Source organism: Rhinolophus hipposideros, assembly GCF_964194185.1.
Source record: "Rhinolophus hipposideros genome assembly, chromosome: 21".
NCBI lineage: Eukaryota > Metazoa > Chordata > Mammalia > Chiroptera > Rhinolophidae > Rhinolophus > Rhinolophus hipposideros.
In genome coordinates this window covers 46,440,101-46,457,833 of record NC_138067.1, presented here as the reverse complement: position 1 = coordinate 46,457,833, position 17,733 = coordinate 46,440,101, and the positions used below count along the sequence as shown (strand labels likewise).

Here is a 17,733-nt window from a genome sequence, read left to right as displayed (position 1 = left end):
TGTACAAACAGCCAATTATTATTATTTTATTATTTTTTTAAAGATTTTATTGGTGAAGGGGAACAGGACTTTATTGGTACAGTGTGTACTTCCAGGACATTTTTTTTTTCTAAGTCAAGTTGTTGTCCTTTCAATCCTAGTTGTGGAGGGTGCCATTTCAGGTTCAAGTTGTTGTCCTTTCAGTTTTGGGTACTTACAAATATTTAATTATAATATTTTTATTATAAAATAGTAAGGAGGGCGCAGCTTAGCTCCTGGTCCAGTTGCCGTTGTTAGTTGCAGGGGGCGCAGCCCACCATCCCTTGAGGGAGGCCCACCATCCCTTGAGGGAGTCGAACCAGCAACCTTGTGGTTGAGAGGACGCGCTCCAACCAACCGAGCCATCTGGGAGCTCAGCAGCAGCTCAGCTCAAGGTGCCGTGTTCAATCTTAGTTGCAGGGGGCACTGCCTACCATCCCTTGAGGGACTCGAGTAATTGAACTGGCAAACCTTGTGGTTGAGAGCCCACTGGCCCAGGTGGGAATCGATCCAGCAGCCTTCGGAGTTAGGAGCACGGAGCTCTAACCGCCTGAGCCACCGGGCCAGCCCAGCCCATTATTTTTAATGTTTATAATATTTAGTTATTTGACTTTTCTGGAAAAGACTACATTACTATTTATGATTTTTAACCTAAAGTTCAAAGTCTGTTGAACTTACAAGCCTTTCATGATGGTCCCTGGGAAGCAATCAATACAATGAAAGGGCCTACTTCATTAGGCATTATTCATTCATATCCATATTCCCTGGAAAAAAACAAGAACACTGAATATCAGATTCATTATTGTATGAATTAGCATCAGGAAGACAGAGAGTAATGTTAAGCTATGTTGCCAGTCTTCATACGAAGTAGGCTTAGGATGCCCACCTCTAGACATGCCCCTGTGGGTCATAGGATAGAATACCAAACAGACCAAGAAACAGCAGGCTGGACATTGAGGGGCTGGGTTTTTCATGGGAGGAGAGTGATAGGTTACTGGGGAGTGATTCTGTGGTAGAAATAATGCAGAGGAAATGGTGACTTTTTTCCATTGAATGGCAATAACTGTTACATATCAATAGTAATGAAAAATTTGGTTTGTTCTTGGAAATTGTAGAGAGCAGTAATCTGAGAGAGCACCTAAATGAAAAGAACTGGAATGGTTTTGTGTGTGTGTGTGTGTGTGTGTGTATGTGTGTATGTGTGTGTGTGTGTGTGTGTTTCACACCGAAGTGCTGGCATTACTTTTTGCCCTTGTTATTGGACAATGTATTGGGAATGTATCTTTGGGCTCATGTTTTTAATGAATGCAGTTAATCATTTTTTCATAAACCTGAATGAATCATGTTACTTGTATGAACATTGTTATATTCCACCTCCATAGGGTACTTCATAATAAACGAGAAGTGCTTTGGTCTCTTGAGGTTGAAGGAATTGATTACAATTTCCTTCCATCGTGGGATCAAGGAACATACAATTTAGGGGTCATGTACTCATAATTTGCACTTGAGTTATTCCCTCCACACTCTGGCTCATGACATTTCTTACACTATAATAAAAATGCAATAGTGGTGCAATTTCAGACTGTGATCTCTAAAACCTGTCCAACATTTATGAATATACATTATAGGATTATATTTATGTCCTTATTTTTACCACAGTACAACCCTTGATTTACATAAGGTGAAAATAGAAGTAAATATGGAAAAAATATGAAATCAACATTTCAGGAATAAGTATAAATCTTTTGAGCTTGGAGTACTCAGTGAAATAATTTAGGTGAGCAATATATAATGGGAACATTTTGTTGTTGGGAAAATTGGAAATTTCATATATTCACTCTCAAAACATTTTTGTTAATTTGCACTTGTAACCGTTCACAACAGAGCAGAACCCCATTCAAAGCTTGGTTTGCATATAGAAACTGATGACACCATACACTCAAATGTTAAGAGATTACTTTTTATATAAAAAGCTTGCTTTCTGAAAGTAGTGTAATGTGTTCTTTCATGTCAGGCAAATCAGAGTTAAAACCATAGGTCGGGCCGGCCCGGTAACTCAGATGGTTGCAGCACCATGCTCCTAATGCCGAAGGCCACCGGTTCGATTCCCACATGGGCCAGTGAGCTACACCCGCTACAGCTAAGATTGTGAACAACAGCTCTCCCTGGAGCTGGGTTGCCGTGAGCAGCTGGAGGTTGGTGTGCTGCTGTGGGCTGCTGTGTACTTCTGTGGGCTGCCACAAGTGGCCAGCAGCCATCGTGAGTGGCTGGCAGCCAGCAAGAGCTGCCGTGAACTGCTGTGAGCAGATGACCAAAGACTGGTGACCAGCTGCCTCAGTGGAGGGGAGCATAAGGCTTATAATACCAGCATGGGCCAGGGAGCTGTCCTACACAACTGGACTGAGAAACAAAGGCTTGAATTGGAGGAGGGGGAGAGGGAAGAAAGGAGTGGATGGAAGAAAAACAAAAAGAAACCATAGGTCAATTTAATGAGATTAAATACTACAGAAATAAACTATGAACCAACCATCAGTGAGGATTACACTACAGTATATTAGCGGCACTCAGATTAGTGTGTTTTTTAGGACCAATCGTTTATCTCCACACACTAAATCCATTTGTCAGGAGTTATTCCTCCTACGCTGTCTTTTCCACTGGACTAATTCCTACCCTGCAGGAATCCCTTTTTGTGCTGTGAGCACTTACCCCATCTTCTCATCCACCTCTTTCCCGTAGGGACTCTGGCTCTCCTACTGAAATGGGTAAAGATTCGTTGGGTTCCTTCATGTTGCCTGGACTGCAGCTTCCACTCCATTGTGAATAAAATAAAAAATGTCTTCACATATTTGGGGATATTTCCTAGGAGAGGTGTGACCACTCCTGGGTGTCACCTGCATCCATGTAGAAGTCAGAAAAGCAAAAGATAACATGCCATGTTGTTTTCAATTGCATATGAAAAAATATGACAATGAAGACCTGACATCAGAAATGAAGAAACTCATTTGCAAGCAGGATTTAAAAGGCATAACTGTGTCTTAGACTGGCAAAATTTACCATTTAGAAAAGATGAGAATGGCAGAGATAGTATCTTTGTGAAGTGGGGCTGTTTGGGTAAGACTCTAAGCTTCATCTTATCTGAGAACCTCTTGGGAAAACAAGTCAAGGGGAGGAAAAGGAGCCACTAATGCCAGAGGCAAGACAAGAGATGGAATCTTCGGGGGCCAGGGTAAGTGGGGGAAACACAGGAAAGTAGAGCTGATTCCTGGGGTTGGGGGAATGCCACCACAGTGTCTCTCCCCTCTTCCACCCCAGCTCCAGCCCTGGCCTTTTGTTTTCCCCCTCTCCTCCAAGGCAGAAGCTGTGGCCCTGGCCTTGTCATCATGTCCCTGTGTCCCCTGCATGTTCCCCACCCTTCACCCGCTCCTTTTGTGCAGATCCCATTACAATAAATTAAAAAAAAAACATGGAAAAAAATGCTTTGTGGGTCAAGGGCAAGTTGAAACTCAAAACATAGCATAGTCATGTAGTGATGTCACAGAAATGGTGGCATGAGGGGTGTTCTTGAAATCTGTGGAAGTTACAACAAATTGAATGACTATAATTCAACAAATAATTCTCTGCTCATCACACAGGAGCAACTAAGAGACCTGCACAATGAATCACCTGAAGGTGTGCGAATTGGGCGAGTAGGGTAGGAGGGAAGGGAGACGTGTGGAGACGCTGCCCACGGGAGGGTTATGGGCCCCAGGACACAGACTGGAGACCACAATGACCATGGGAGAAGGAAGAATCCAGGCTTTGGGCTCTCTCCCTGTGTCCTGCAGTCCTGCCTGAAGGATCAGCATATAAGATTGCTGTACTCAGCTTTCGAGGCAGAGACCTCAGCCGAGAACTGTGGCTTAAGCCTCACAGCTAGGCAAGAACTAGAAAAGACTCGAGCCTGTACACCTCCCACTGACCTCCCAGAGCTCGTCCCACCATCACCCTTCCAGAGTTACAAGCAGGCTCCAGAAGAAGCAGGAGCAGTGTCTGTCAGATTACAGAACAGAATAGCTGCAACTACAGCCACTGAGACACAGGTCTAGCATCAGGTTGCAGAAGCAGCTCTGGGTTTTCAGATGCTTAAAAATCTATTGCCTTCCATATCCCCCCTTGTAAGACCCAGGCAACCTGCTCACACAAAAGAAGCCCACCTTCTGGTGGCTGGCTTTGGTGTTTTCAGCACAAGTTTTTGTGGGTAAAAGCAGAAACTTCACTTTGTAAAAACTACCAACCACACTCTATTGCCCCGCCCATCTAGAACTGCATTGCCAGGGGCACTCTAGGTGCCTGGTGGCCAACCCCACCTCCACAAGACCCAGAGGAGATTTTTTACAGCTGTGGACAACTTGGAGACAGCTGGTAAACGTTAAGCCAAGACCTGAGCTTTTTTTCTTTTTTTTTCTTCCGTTTTTCCTTTCTCTTTGTTTCTTTTATCTCTCTCTCTCTTTTCTTTGTATTTTTGTTTGTGTTGAGTGTTTGTTGTTTTTATGTGTGAGTGTATTTGGTTTTCTTTGTTGTGGTTGTTGGTTTGTTTTGTTCTGAAATTGCCCGGCACAACAGCCCCGCCCACGAGGCACAAGAATCAACACACCCAGAGGCCACCTTCAGAACAAACCAGAGGACTACCTGGTTTGACCTACAAGCAACACACACAAAGTTAATTCTCAACAGGCACAAGAGCCTGAAGGGCCAAAGCCTCTGCTGAAGGATCAATCCTCACACAGCAGCTCATACACTGTGGGCATTACCAATCCTCATAGCTACTCAGCCTGGGCGTCATTAACCACCCACTGACAAGCCAGAAGCAATCAAGGCTCAACTAAAACAGGAGAACACACACAAATCAATGGACACCTCTGGAATACATGAACAGGAGATTAGGGAGACTGAGCAATTTGACTACAAAGGACACATGCTACATAAGGTCACCCAGCAAAGACTCAGAGACATAGATGATCTACCTAATACATGGAAGCAAACGCAGAGCAATAACCAGAATGAGGAAACAAACACATCCCAAATACAAGAACAAAAGAAACCTCAAGAGATGAAACTAAATGAAATGGAGGCAGTCAATATACCAGATACAGAGTTTAAAATACTACTAATAAGAATGTTTACGGAACTTAGTGACAATTTCAACGAAGAATAGCAAGCATAAGAAGGATACAGAAACCATGAAAAATAAACAGTCAGAAATAAAGACTACAATAACTGAAGTGAAGGACACACTAGAAGGAATCACCAGCAGATCAGATGAAGCAGAGGATCAAATCAGCGATTTAGAAGACAAAGTAGTAGAATTCACCCATTCAGAAAATAAAATGAAAATGAATAAAAAACAATGAAAATAGTTTAAGAGTCCTGTGGGACAACATCAAGAGCAACAACATTCACATCATAGGAATACCAGAAGGAGAAGAGAGGGAGCAAGGGATAGAGAACAAATTTGAAGAAATAATGACTGAAAACTTCCTTAACTTGATGAAGGAAAATGACATACAAGCCCAGAAAATTCAGAGAGTTCCAACCAGGATAAACCCAAACAGGTCCACACCAAGACACATCATAGTTAAAGTGGCAAAGGTTAAAGACAAAGAGAATCCTAAAAGCAGCAAGAGAAAGACAGAGGATTACATACAAGGGAGCTCCCATAAGACTATCAGCTGACTTTTCTACAGAAACTTTGCAGACCAGAAGGGAGTGGCAGGAAATATTCAAAGTGATGAAAAACAAAGGCCTACGACCAAGATTGTGCTACCCAGCAAGGCTGTCATTTAAAACTGAAGGAGAGATAAAGAGCTTCCTAGAAAAGAATAAGCTAAAGGAATTCATTACCTCCACGACAGTCTTGCAGGAAATGTTAAAAGGGCTTCTTTAAGCAGAAGAAAGGTGAAAACAAACTAACAAAGACTAGAAATATGAATAATAAAATGGCAATAACTATGTACCTATCAATAATCACTTTAAATGTAAATGGATTAAATGATTTAATCGAAAGACATAGGGTAGCTGAGTGTATATGAAAACAAGACCCATTCATATACTGTTTACAAGAGACCCACCTCAGATTACAACACACACGCAGACTGAAAGTAAAGGGATGGAATAAGATATTTCAAACAAATGGAAATGAGAAAAAAAACTAGAGTAGCAATACATATGTCGGACAGAATAGACTTTAAAACAAACACTATAATAAAAGATCAAGAAGGGCACTACATAACAATAAAGGAATTGATCCAAGAAGAGGACATAACCCTAGTAAACAACTATGCACCCAACACAGGAGCACCTAAATATATAAAACAGACATTGACCAATATAAAGACAGAGATCAACAATATCACTATCATAATAGGGGACTTTCACACCCTACTGACACCAATGGACAGATCCTTCAGACAGAAAATCAATATGGAAACAGTGGCCTGAAATGACATATTAGACCAGTTGGATTTAATAGATATTTTTGGAGCATTTGACCCCAAAGTGTCAGAATATGCATTCTTCTCAAGTGCACATAGAACATTTTCCAAGATAGGCCACAAAACAAGTCTCAATAAATTTAAGAAGATTGAAATCATATCAAGCGTCTTCTCTGATCACAGTGCTATGAAACTAGAAATCAATTACAAGAAGAAAACCAGAAAACACACAAACATATGGAGGCTGAATAACTTGATACTAAATAATGAATGGCTCAACAATGAGATCAAGGAACAAATCGAAATATCTTGAGAAAATGAAAACATAATGACACAAAATCTGTGAGATGCAATGAAAGCAGTCCTTAGAGGAAAATTCATAGTGATGCAGGCCTACCTAAAGAAACAAGAAAAATCTCAAATCAATAGTTTATCTTTACACTTAAGGGAACTGGAAAAAGAACAGCAAAATAAGCCCAAAGGGAATACAAGGAAGGAAATGATAAAGATCAGAGTGGAAATAAATTAAGTAGAGGCCAGAAAGAAAAAAAAATACAAAAGATCAATGAAACCAAGAGCTGTTTTTTAAATAAAGATAAACAAAATTGACAAATCTTTAGCTACACTCAGAGAGAGAGAGAGAGAGAGAGAGAGAGAGAGAGAGAGAGAGAGAGAGAGAGAGAGAGAGAGAGAGAGAGGAGGACCAAATCAATGAAATCAGGAATGAAAGAGAAGTGACAACAGACCCCACAGAAATACAAAAAAATTTAAGAAAACACTATGAGCAACTGTACACCAACAAATTAGACTATCTGGAAGAAATGGATACATTTCTAGAAGTATACAATCTTCCAAGCCTGACTCAACAAGAAACAGGAAATCTGAACAGATTGATTGCTAACAATGAAACTGAATCAGTAATCAACATGTTCCCAACAAACAAAAGCCCTGGATGAGATGGCTTCACAGGTGAATTTTACCAAACATAGAAAAAAAGGAATTGTCACTTATTCTTCTCAAACTATTTCAAAAAATCCAGGAAGGAAGTTTCCCAAGCTCATTTTATTAGGCCACTATCACCCTGCTCCCGAAAACAAAGACATTACAAAAAAAATTAAACTGTAGGCCGATATCCCTAATGCACGTAGACACAAAAATCCTCAACAAAATATTAACAAACCGAATTCAGCAATACATTAAAAAGATCATACACCACAATAAAATGGGTTTCATTCCTGGTGTACAAGGTTGGCTCAATATCCACAAATTAATTAATGTGATACACCACATTAACAAAATGAAAAATAAAAATCATATGGTCATATCAATAGATGCAGAGAAAGAATTGGACAAAATCCAGCAACAATTTATGATAAAAAAAAAAAAACTCTTAACAAAGTGGGAATAGAGGCATCATATCTCAACATAATAAAGGCCATATATGATAAACCCACAGCTAACGTCATACTCAATGGGGAAAAGCTAAAACCATTCCCTTTAAGATCAGGAATAAGACAAGGTTGCCCACTTTCACCACTTTTATTCATCATACTTTTCAAAGTTCTAGCCACAGCAGTCAGACAAGAAATAGAAATAAAAGGCATCCAAATATGAAAGGAGGAAGTAAAATTGTCATTATATGCAGATGACATGATACTATATGTAGAGAACCCCAAAGACTCCATCAAAAAACTGTTAGAACTTACAAGAGGTGGAGGACAGCATTGTGAGTGGAGACAGTGAAAATGTGATGGCTCGGTGCGATGTCAGAGAGATAGTGGATGGGGGTGGGGGGTTCACACAGTGTGAGGGATATAAATGATAAACATCTAAGTATCACTTTGTCTTGTGCACCTGAAACTAATAAAAAATACTGTTAGAACTGATAAATGAATTTAGTAAAGTAGCAGTATATGAAATTAATATTCAGAAATCAGTTGCATTTGTATACACCAATAACAAACTATCAGAAGGAAAAATTAAGAAAACAATCCCGTTTACAATTGCTTCAAAAGCAATAAAATACTCAGGAATAAATTAAACCCAGGAATAAAAGACCTGTACTCAGAAAATTATAAGACATTGAAGAGAGAAATTAAAGAAAATATAAATAAATGGAAACATACACCAAGCTCATGGATAGGAAGAATTAATATAGTTACAGTGTCCATACTACTTAGGGCAATATTATAGATTCAATGCAATCCTTATCAAATTATCAATGACATTTTTCACAGAACTAGAATATATAATCCTAAAATGTATATGGAACCATTAAAGGCCCCAAATACCCATGGCAATCTTGAGAAATAAGAACAAAGTGGGAGGTATCACTCTACCTGGCATCAAATCATACTACAAGGCTATAGTAATCAAAACAGCGTGGTATTGGATAAAAACAGGCATGTAGATCAATGGAACAAAATAGAGAGCCCAGAAATAAATCCATGCCTATATATTCATTTAATCTATGACAACGGAAGCAAGAATTTACATTGATATAAAGAAAGTCTATTTAATAAATGGTGGTGGGAAAACTGGACAGACACATGCAAAAATATGAAGCTGGACCACACTCTTATGCCATATATGAGAATAAACTAAAAATATATTAAAGACTTAAATGTAAGACCTGAAACCATAAAACTCCTAGAAGAAAATACAGGAAGTAAATTTTCAGAGATTAACCTTAGTAATATATCCCCTCGGGCATGAGAAGCAAAATAAAAAATAAACATATGGGACTACATCAAACAAAAGATTTTCACAGCAAAGAAAGCCATCAATAAAACAAAAAGACATCCCACAGAATGGAAGACATTTGTCAACGATACATCTGATAAGGGGCTAATATCCAAAATTTATAAAGATCTCATGTAACTCAACACCATAAAAACAAACAAACCAATTAAAAAATGGGCAGAGGACATGAATAGACATTTCTCTAAAGAGGACATACAGATAGCCATACAGGACATACAGACATATGAAGAAATGCTCTACTTCACTAATCTTTAGAGAAATGCAAATAGAGATCACAATGAGACACCACCTCACTCCTGTCAGAATGGCTGTCATCAATGAATCAACAAAGTGCTGGCGCGGATGTGGAAAAAAGGGAACCCTCGTGCACTGTTGGTGGGATTGCAGATTGGTGCAGCCGCTATGGAAAACAGGGTGGAGGTATCTCAAAAAACTGGAAATGGAACGACCTCATGACCCAACAATTCCACTTTGTATATATCTAAAGAAATACAAAACACTAATTTGAAAAAAACATATGCACACCTATGTTTATTGCAGTGCTGTTCACAATAGCCAAGACATGGAAACAGCTGAAATGCCCATTGATAGACGATTGGATAAAGAAACTGTGGTACATTATACAATTGAGTATTACTTGGTCCTAAAGAAGAATGAAATCATACCATTTGCAATGATATGGATGGACCTAGAGAATATTATGCTAAGTGAAATAAGTCAGACATAGAAAGACAAATACCATACGATCTTACTTATATGTGGAATCTAAAGAACAGAAGAAATGATCAAACAAAATGGAAATAGACTCAGACATATAGGGGGGAAAAAAACCTCATGGTTGCTAGGTGGGAGGGATGTGGGAATAGGGGAGAAGGTAAAGGGATTAGAAAATTCAAATTAGTAGTCACGGGAATATGAAATGCAGTATGGGGAATATAATCAATAATGTTGTAAAGTTTATGTAGGGTGCCAGATGGGCACTGGACTTATTAGGGAGAGCACTTAATAGACTGTGTAGTCTCTGTATTACGCTAACTACTGGGCAATACACCTGAAGCTGAAGCTGAAGTTGAATAGTATGAAATCTCAACTATAATTAATTTAAAACACACACACACACACACACACACACATATCACAGGATGTGGAGTACAGCATAGGGAATTCAGTCAATAGAATTGTAACAGATATATATGATGTCAGAGGGGCAGTAGATTGGGAAGGTTATCACTTTGTGAGAGGTGTAAATGAATGAGGTCAGACAATTAAGTTTGCAAACTCAACCGAGAAAAAGTGCTACATATATATTGCTGAATGTCACCACAGTCACCTTCGAAGTACTCCCCTTGGGAAGCTATGCACCAATGCCAGCACCTAGTCCACACTTCAAAGCAATTTTGGAACTCTTTCTGGAATGGCCATCAGAGCTGCTGTCACATTACCCTTGATGTCCTGAATGTCATCAAAATGACTTCCTTTCAATATATCCTTTATCTTCAGGTAAAGAAAGAAGTCATTGGGGGCCAGATCAGGTGAGTAGGAGGGTGTTCCAATACAGTTATTTGTTTACTGGCTAAAAGCTCCCTCACAGACAGTGCTATGTGAGCTGGTGCATTGTCATGATACAAGAGCCATGAATTGTTGGTGAAAAGTTCAGGTGGCCTAACATTTTTACACAGCCTTTTCAGCATTCCAAATACTAAGCTTGGTTAACTGTACAGCACCATCTAAATGAAGGACATAACCCCAATGCCCTTTAAAGTAATGTGCCAGTGGTAAGATAGCTCCTGTGAAATTGCTCCCTTTGGACAAAATGGTTTAGTGAACAGACACTACAACGGTGGCTCTTCTAGGAAGACCTTGAAAGCACGAAGACCCTTGAACAAATCTAAAGAGATAGGCATGCCTCTCAAAAAGTGGAGGGTGGAGCTAATGGAAAGTGGATCTATTTAGTATCACAACATGTAACTTTTTTAAAAATTAAAATTTATTAGGGTGAGGGGCTGGCCCGGTGGCTCAGGCGGTTGGAGCTCCGTGCTCCTAACTCCGAAGGCTGCCGGTTCAGTTCCCACATGGTCCAGTGGGCTCTCAACCACAAGGTTGCCAGTTCAATTCCTCGAGTCCCACAAGGGATGGTGGGCTGCACCCCCTGCAACTAACAGTGGCAACTGGACCTGGAGCTGAGCTGCACCCTCCACAACTAAGACTGAAAGGAAAACAATTTGACTTGGAAAAAAGTCCTGGAAGTACACACTGTTCCCCAATAAAGTCCTGTTCCCCTTCTCCGATTAAAAAAAAAAAACTTTAAAAAAATGTTATTAGGGTGATAATGATCAACAAAGCTACATAGGTTTTGAGAGTACAATTCTATAATACATCATCTATATAATGCATATGTGTTCACCACCCAGACTCAGTTCTCCTTCCATCACCTTGTATTTGACCACCTTTTTTACTGTCTTCTACTATCCCCCATCCCCCATTCCCGCTTGTCCTCCGGTGACCTCTAAACTGTTGTTTGCGTCTATGAGTTTTTGTTTCTTTATTTGTTTGTCTTGTTCCCGTGTTGCCTTCAGTTTTACATCCTACATATCAGTGAAATCATATGGTTCTCGACTTTTTCTGACTTATTTTTCTTAGCATAGTAATCTCAATATCCATCCATGTTGTCGCAAATGGCACTATTTCATCTTTTCTTATGGCAGAATAGTATTCCATTGTGTATATATACCACATTTTCTTTATCCAATCATCTATCGAATGACAATTTTCTTATTTCCATGTGTTGGCCACTGTAAATAAAGGTGCAATGAACATCGGAGTACATATATCTTTATGGATAAATATTTTCAGTTTTTTTAGATAGATACCCAGGAGAGGGATTGCTGGATCATATGGTAATTCTATTCGTAATGCTTTGAGGAACCTCCATATTATTTTGCATAGTGGCTGTACCTATTTCATTCCCATCAACAGTGTATGAAGGTTCCTTTTTATCCACAGCCTCTCCAACACTTGTTACTTACTATTTGTCTTGTTGATGATAGCCATTCTAATAGGTGTGAGGCGATATCTTATTGTGGTTTTTCTTTGCATTTCTCTGATGGTTAGTGATGTTGAGCATTTTTTCATATGTCTATTGGCCCTTACAATTCCTTCCCTTTCACCAGAATTAGTTGTGCTGTGAGTCTGTGGCTGCACAGCTTCAGTTCTCAGGGCTGTAAATATTCTGTCCTTTAATTTGACACTGCTACTGTTTCTTCTGGAGCCCATTTCTAACACTGGGAGGGTGGGGGGGAAGTGGCGGCTAGGATACGTGTCTTTCTCTTCTGTTTTCTACCTGAAAGTGAGGGCTTAAATCACAGTTCTCACAGGTCTCTGCCACAAACGCTGGGTTCAGCCGTCTCATGTGCTGATCCCTCAGACAGGACTGTGGACCACCGCGGTGCACCTGCAGCCTGAATTCTTTCCTCTCCCACTACTGTAGTAAGCTCTGGACTCTAGCAAGCTCGCGTTTCTGCACTTGCCCCTTCCCACCTTTCTCTCTCACCCAACTTGCCAACCTTTAAGTGATTCAATTTGCGGCTCCCTAGACGTCCCTGTGTGTCACGCAGGGAATCCTTTGTTGAATTATAGCTGTTCAATTTGTTGTAACTTCCAGGGGAGATTTCAAAACGCACTCCTCATGCCGCCATTTCTGTGCCGTAATACCAAAAGTGTAATTATAATGTCCTGTTGAGAGTTCTACAAACTTGTCCTATAAAAAACTTGAGCTAATAGACTCACAATAATCTTTGGAACTATAGGTGTTAATGAGAAGGATGTAGCTGGGGAAAGATGCTTGTTTCACCAGGAATGCATCATTTCTAATCCTGTATTAGATGTGACTATGTGATATCAGGAAAAAGAAACAGAAAGACTGGACATCCATTCCTGGGATAACTGGAGACAAGAAAGGATCCTTCTTCATTCCCATCCCCATGGACTAGGGCCCCAACTCCTTTGGGAAGGGTTTATTGAGGTGTTATTTCTGTGTTCCACTGTAACATATTATGTGATGAGGACTCCACTCAGGGCTCTGAATTGGATGAATCTCATGACAGTCTTATAAGACATTTGTGATTGAAGTCATATGTAGGTAGGACTTTTTAACATTTTTTTTTGGACACATGTAAATGTATGCTTTTGGGGGCAAATGAGGGACAAATTATTTCTGATGGAAGTTGCACTGCCATATGTTGTAGCATTATTTCCAATTATCATTCTCCTGTGATATTGTACATCTCTGCCCTTTGATAGTAACCTTGACTATTTCACCCAGACCACCCTTCCTCCTTTGGGACTATTGTACTTCGTACCAATATCATGGCAAGCTTGACTGTGAGTTTTCGTGACTTCCTTGGCCAATTTGGTGTGAGTAGAGAGGGCATAATACAATTTTAAAGGGATGCTTTAGGCATTTTTGTTTACTTTTAACTCCATCCTTTTCTGCTTCTGTCCTGGAAATTTAAGTCCTGGATGAACTTAAATTTCTCAGAATTGAATTATGAGGCCACGCAAGTGTGGACGATGAGAGATATAATATGAGGAAGAAAGAAAGGTTTGTTGTTGTAAGCCAAAGAGAATTCAGGGGTATGTGCTACCACAGCTAAACTTCCAGAAAGCTGACCGGTATTCTTTCAATGACATTTTCTTTTTTCTGTATCCCCCTATCCTCCCAAAGTTGAGATTACAGATGGGAGAGCACTATCTCCAGCAATTGAAATCTTGATTTCAAGAAATCTCTTCCTATATTATTATGCTCATTCATTTTGTTTTATGTTTTCGGTTTCCTTTATAATATCCATTTATTTTTAATTCATCGAGGAACATGTCACCTTTCATTGTCTAACAGCCCTCAGTGGCCTATATGGTATCAATTCCACTTTCAACTGGTTTACCAAATGTTTTTAAAGGACCTCACGCACCTTGCCTTTGTTCACTTGCTGCCTTCACCTAAGTCAGCCTCAGAACCTGATGAGCTGTTTTTAACTCACATCGCTTTACAGGCAGGAAGTACACAATGATGTACAGAAAACCAAAGCAAAGGAACAAAATAAATAAAAGAACCCTTAGCTTATGGGTGTTTGGTTCAATTGCCATCTTTTTTTGTTTTTTATATTTTTAAAAATTTTTATTGGGGAAGGGGAACAGGACTTTATTGGGGAACAGTGTGTACTTCCAGGACTTTTTTTTTTCCAAGTCAAGTTGTTGTCCTTTCAATCTTAGTTGTGGAGGGTGCGGTTCAGCTTCAAGTTGTTGTCGTTTCAGTCTTAGTTGTGGAGGGCGCAGCTCAGCTCCAGGTCCAGTTGCCGTTGCTAGTTGCAGGGGGCGCAGCCCACCATCCCTTGAGGGAGTCGAACCGGCAATCTTGTGGTTGAGAGGACACGCTCCAACCAACTGAGCCATCTGGGAGCTCAGCGGCAGCTCAGCTCAAGGTGCCATATTCAATCTTTAGTTGCAGGGGGCACTGCCCACCATCCCTTGCGGGAGTCGAGGAATCGAACTGGCAATCTTATGATTGAGAGCACACGGGCCCATGTGGGAATCGAACTAGCAGCCTTCGGAGTTAGGAGCATGGAGCTCTAACCAACTGAGCCATCTGGCCGACCCTACTATGGGCATTTTTAAAGATTGTGTATAATTCTCTTGTTCAGTGCAGTGTTCTTATGAAGGAAGATTTCAGTTTTCCAATTCCTGTGTTAGATAAAATCCAGTTCTTCCCTACTGAGTGTTTCTTTCTTCTGTGTCCCCTTTACTGTCACAGCACTGCCATAATCACCCAGAAGTCTTCACTTGAGACACTCGTGCTTAGCAAATATGTGGAGGTTTTACCCTACACCAAGCAATTCTATGGGACACCAGATGGTGTCCTAAAATTTAATGCAATTCTGTCACTATCGGTTTGGTCTGGAGATAGCATCAGGTATCACAAGTTAAGGGATTCATTCCATCGGTTGTCCCTCTTGCCTCCAGCACAGATGCAACTGGCTATAGATTGGAGGTTCCTACAACCTCCTCCTTGGGTTCAATTAATTTGCTAGGTCTTTTCACAGATCTCCAGTTTATTAAAGGATGTGATAATGCAGATGGCCAGTCAGATGAAGAGATACATAGGGCCAGGTCGGGGAGGGTCCCGAGCACAGAAGCTTCTGTCCCTGTGGAATTCGAGTGCATCACCCTCCAGGTGTGGATGTGTTCACCCGCCTGGAAGTCTCTGAACCCTCAACTAATGGGATTTTATAGCAGCTGCCTCATGTAGGCACGATCAGTATGTAGCTCCATTTCCAGCCCCTCTTCCTCTCTGGGGTGTGGGGGTGGGGTTGAAAATCCCACTGTTCTAATCATGGTGTGGTTTTTCTGGTGACCAGTCCCCATCTAGGAGCCCACCAGAGTCACCTCAATAAAACAAAAGATGCTCCCAGTGCTCTGATGACTTAGGAAATCTTAAGAGTTTTAGGAACTCTGTGCCAGCAACCAAGGGCAGAGTCAAATTTATATATATTTTTTGTTATCTCATAGTTCTATAAATGTCAGTTAGGTCCATTTCATTGATTTATTAACAATTTAATTGTTAGAGCTCCTACGTACTAATTTTCTTTCTAATTGTTTTATGTATTATTGAGAGAGGGAGTATGGGAATATCTGACCATATGTGTGGATTGCATTTTTTCTCATTACAGCCTGGTCAAGGTTGTCAGGGCTTTGGAAGTTCTGCTGCTTGGTGCCTGGATCATGGTTGTCATGTCCTTGTGATGAGTTTATGCCTTTCTGATTATGAAATAGAGTTCATCATCCCTGGTCATAGTATTTGTTCTCTATTCTCCTCTGATGTTAATATAAGTACTCTATTTTGAATAGTGCGTATACGGTTTATCATTTTTTGAAGATTTATTTTGTGTCCCTTTTTATCCTAATTTTTCTGTTGTTGTTTAGATATTTTGTTATTACCTTTAAAAATTTTAAATATGACTTCAGTATATAGTTCCCTGAGACTGTTTATAGTTCAGTAATTTTAACTTCCAGCCATAGTGAGGACATAGAATGCTTTACCCCCACCACCTCCACCAACAATCACGCTACTGCATTTCAAGTTTTCATTTCTTCTTTTTTTATAATATTTTAAAAAAATTTTATTTTCTTATTTTCACCCCTAGTCCCCCACATTCAGTGACCATAGGCTTGTTCTCCATATCTTTGGGTTTGTTTATATTTTATTTTGTATATTCTTGCTAGCCTTGTTGATCCCTCCCTATAATAGAAAAGCCCTCTTCTGCCTGACCTGTGAGTGTAGATCTTGTACTCAGAATATTCTGTCTAGAGTAATAACGTTTCCTGTAAAGTCTCTCCTTACCTACATCCAGATTTTAAAACACTCGATAGTGGTAAGTATTATGTGTTTCATGTGTGTAGTCGCACAACAGCCTAGCCAACTGTCCCCGCCGTATCTTTCCTTAAAGGAAGAAGAGTCTGTGAGACAGTGCCTTTCTGGGACTCTGTTCCATCCTTGCGTTTACACCTTATGTCTCTCTGTCTGGTCCCCAAAAGATGGTTTGCAGCCAAAGACGGGTAAGATATCTCACGGGAGATACAACCTAAGCCAGGCGGAGCCGAGTGGGGACCCCCAATGAGCTGCCTTAGAAAAATATGGGAAGGGGCCTTGTCTCCCTTTCCCCTCCCCCGGAAAGTCTGTTGCCGGCTCTGGCTTTTCCCTTGCACCTGTTTGTGAGAGAAGTCATGAGGACAATAAAAATCAGTTCACTCCACTTATCTCAATGGAGCTGTTACAATATGAGAGACTTGACCCTGAGAGGGTACACACCTTAATTAGGACATCATGGGACCTTGTGCTTCGGCTGTTTACAAAGGGTGATTGGAATAAACATTTTTCTGCTATGATATATGAGTCTCACAGACTGTGTAAGAAACAATGTTACTTTCTTGTATTTGTAGACCTATCAATAAAAACCTCCAGTCGGCCTTATTCTGGGCTCCAGTCCTCTGAGACTGAGAGACCCCTTGCCTTCGGAGAGTTTAACTGCATTAAGTCTCTGTTTGTTTCTTTCTTAAAAACTTAACCCAAGCTGCCCCTTCTCGTACCCTCACTGTCCGTGTTGTGCGGGACGCGACACATGTGTGCTTAAAAATGTTGTCTTTGTTTTCGTAACCCAGATTTCAATTTTCAAGGTCAAACTAGTTCTTTTTGTCAAATTTTTGAGGTCTTCAATAATTTTGACATCTCTAATAATCACAATTTGCATGTGTTTTATAATGATATTACAGGGAGACATGTGACATTTTTGCATTGATTGAGGAAATTCTTTCTTTTTGAATATTTTCTTTTTCCTCCCTGTAAATTTTACAAGCAACAAAACTCCCCAAGAACAAGACGAATTCTCAACTTTCACCTATTATTGGCTTTGTCTCAACTATTCTGAATTTG

The 17,733-nt window shown here is 40.2% G+C and overlaps 1 protein-coding gene across 1 annotated transcript in view; it reads left to right on the top strand.

The window, feature by feature from the left end:
* Window positions 1–17,733, top strand: part of VN1R4 (vomeronasal 1 receptor 4) — a gene marked incomplete at both ends in the record, with an annotated part of 31,895 nt that overhangs the window by 12,797 nt on the left and 1,365 nt on the right.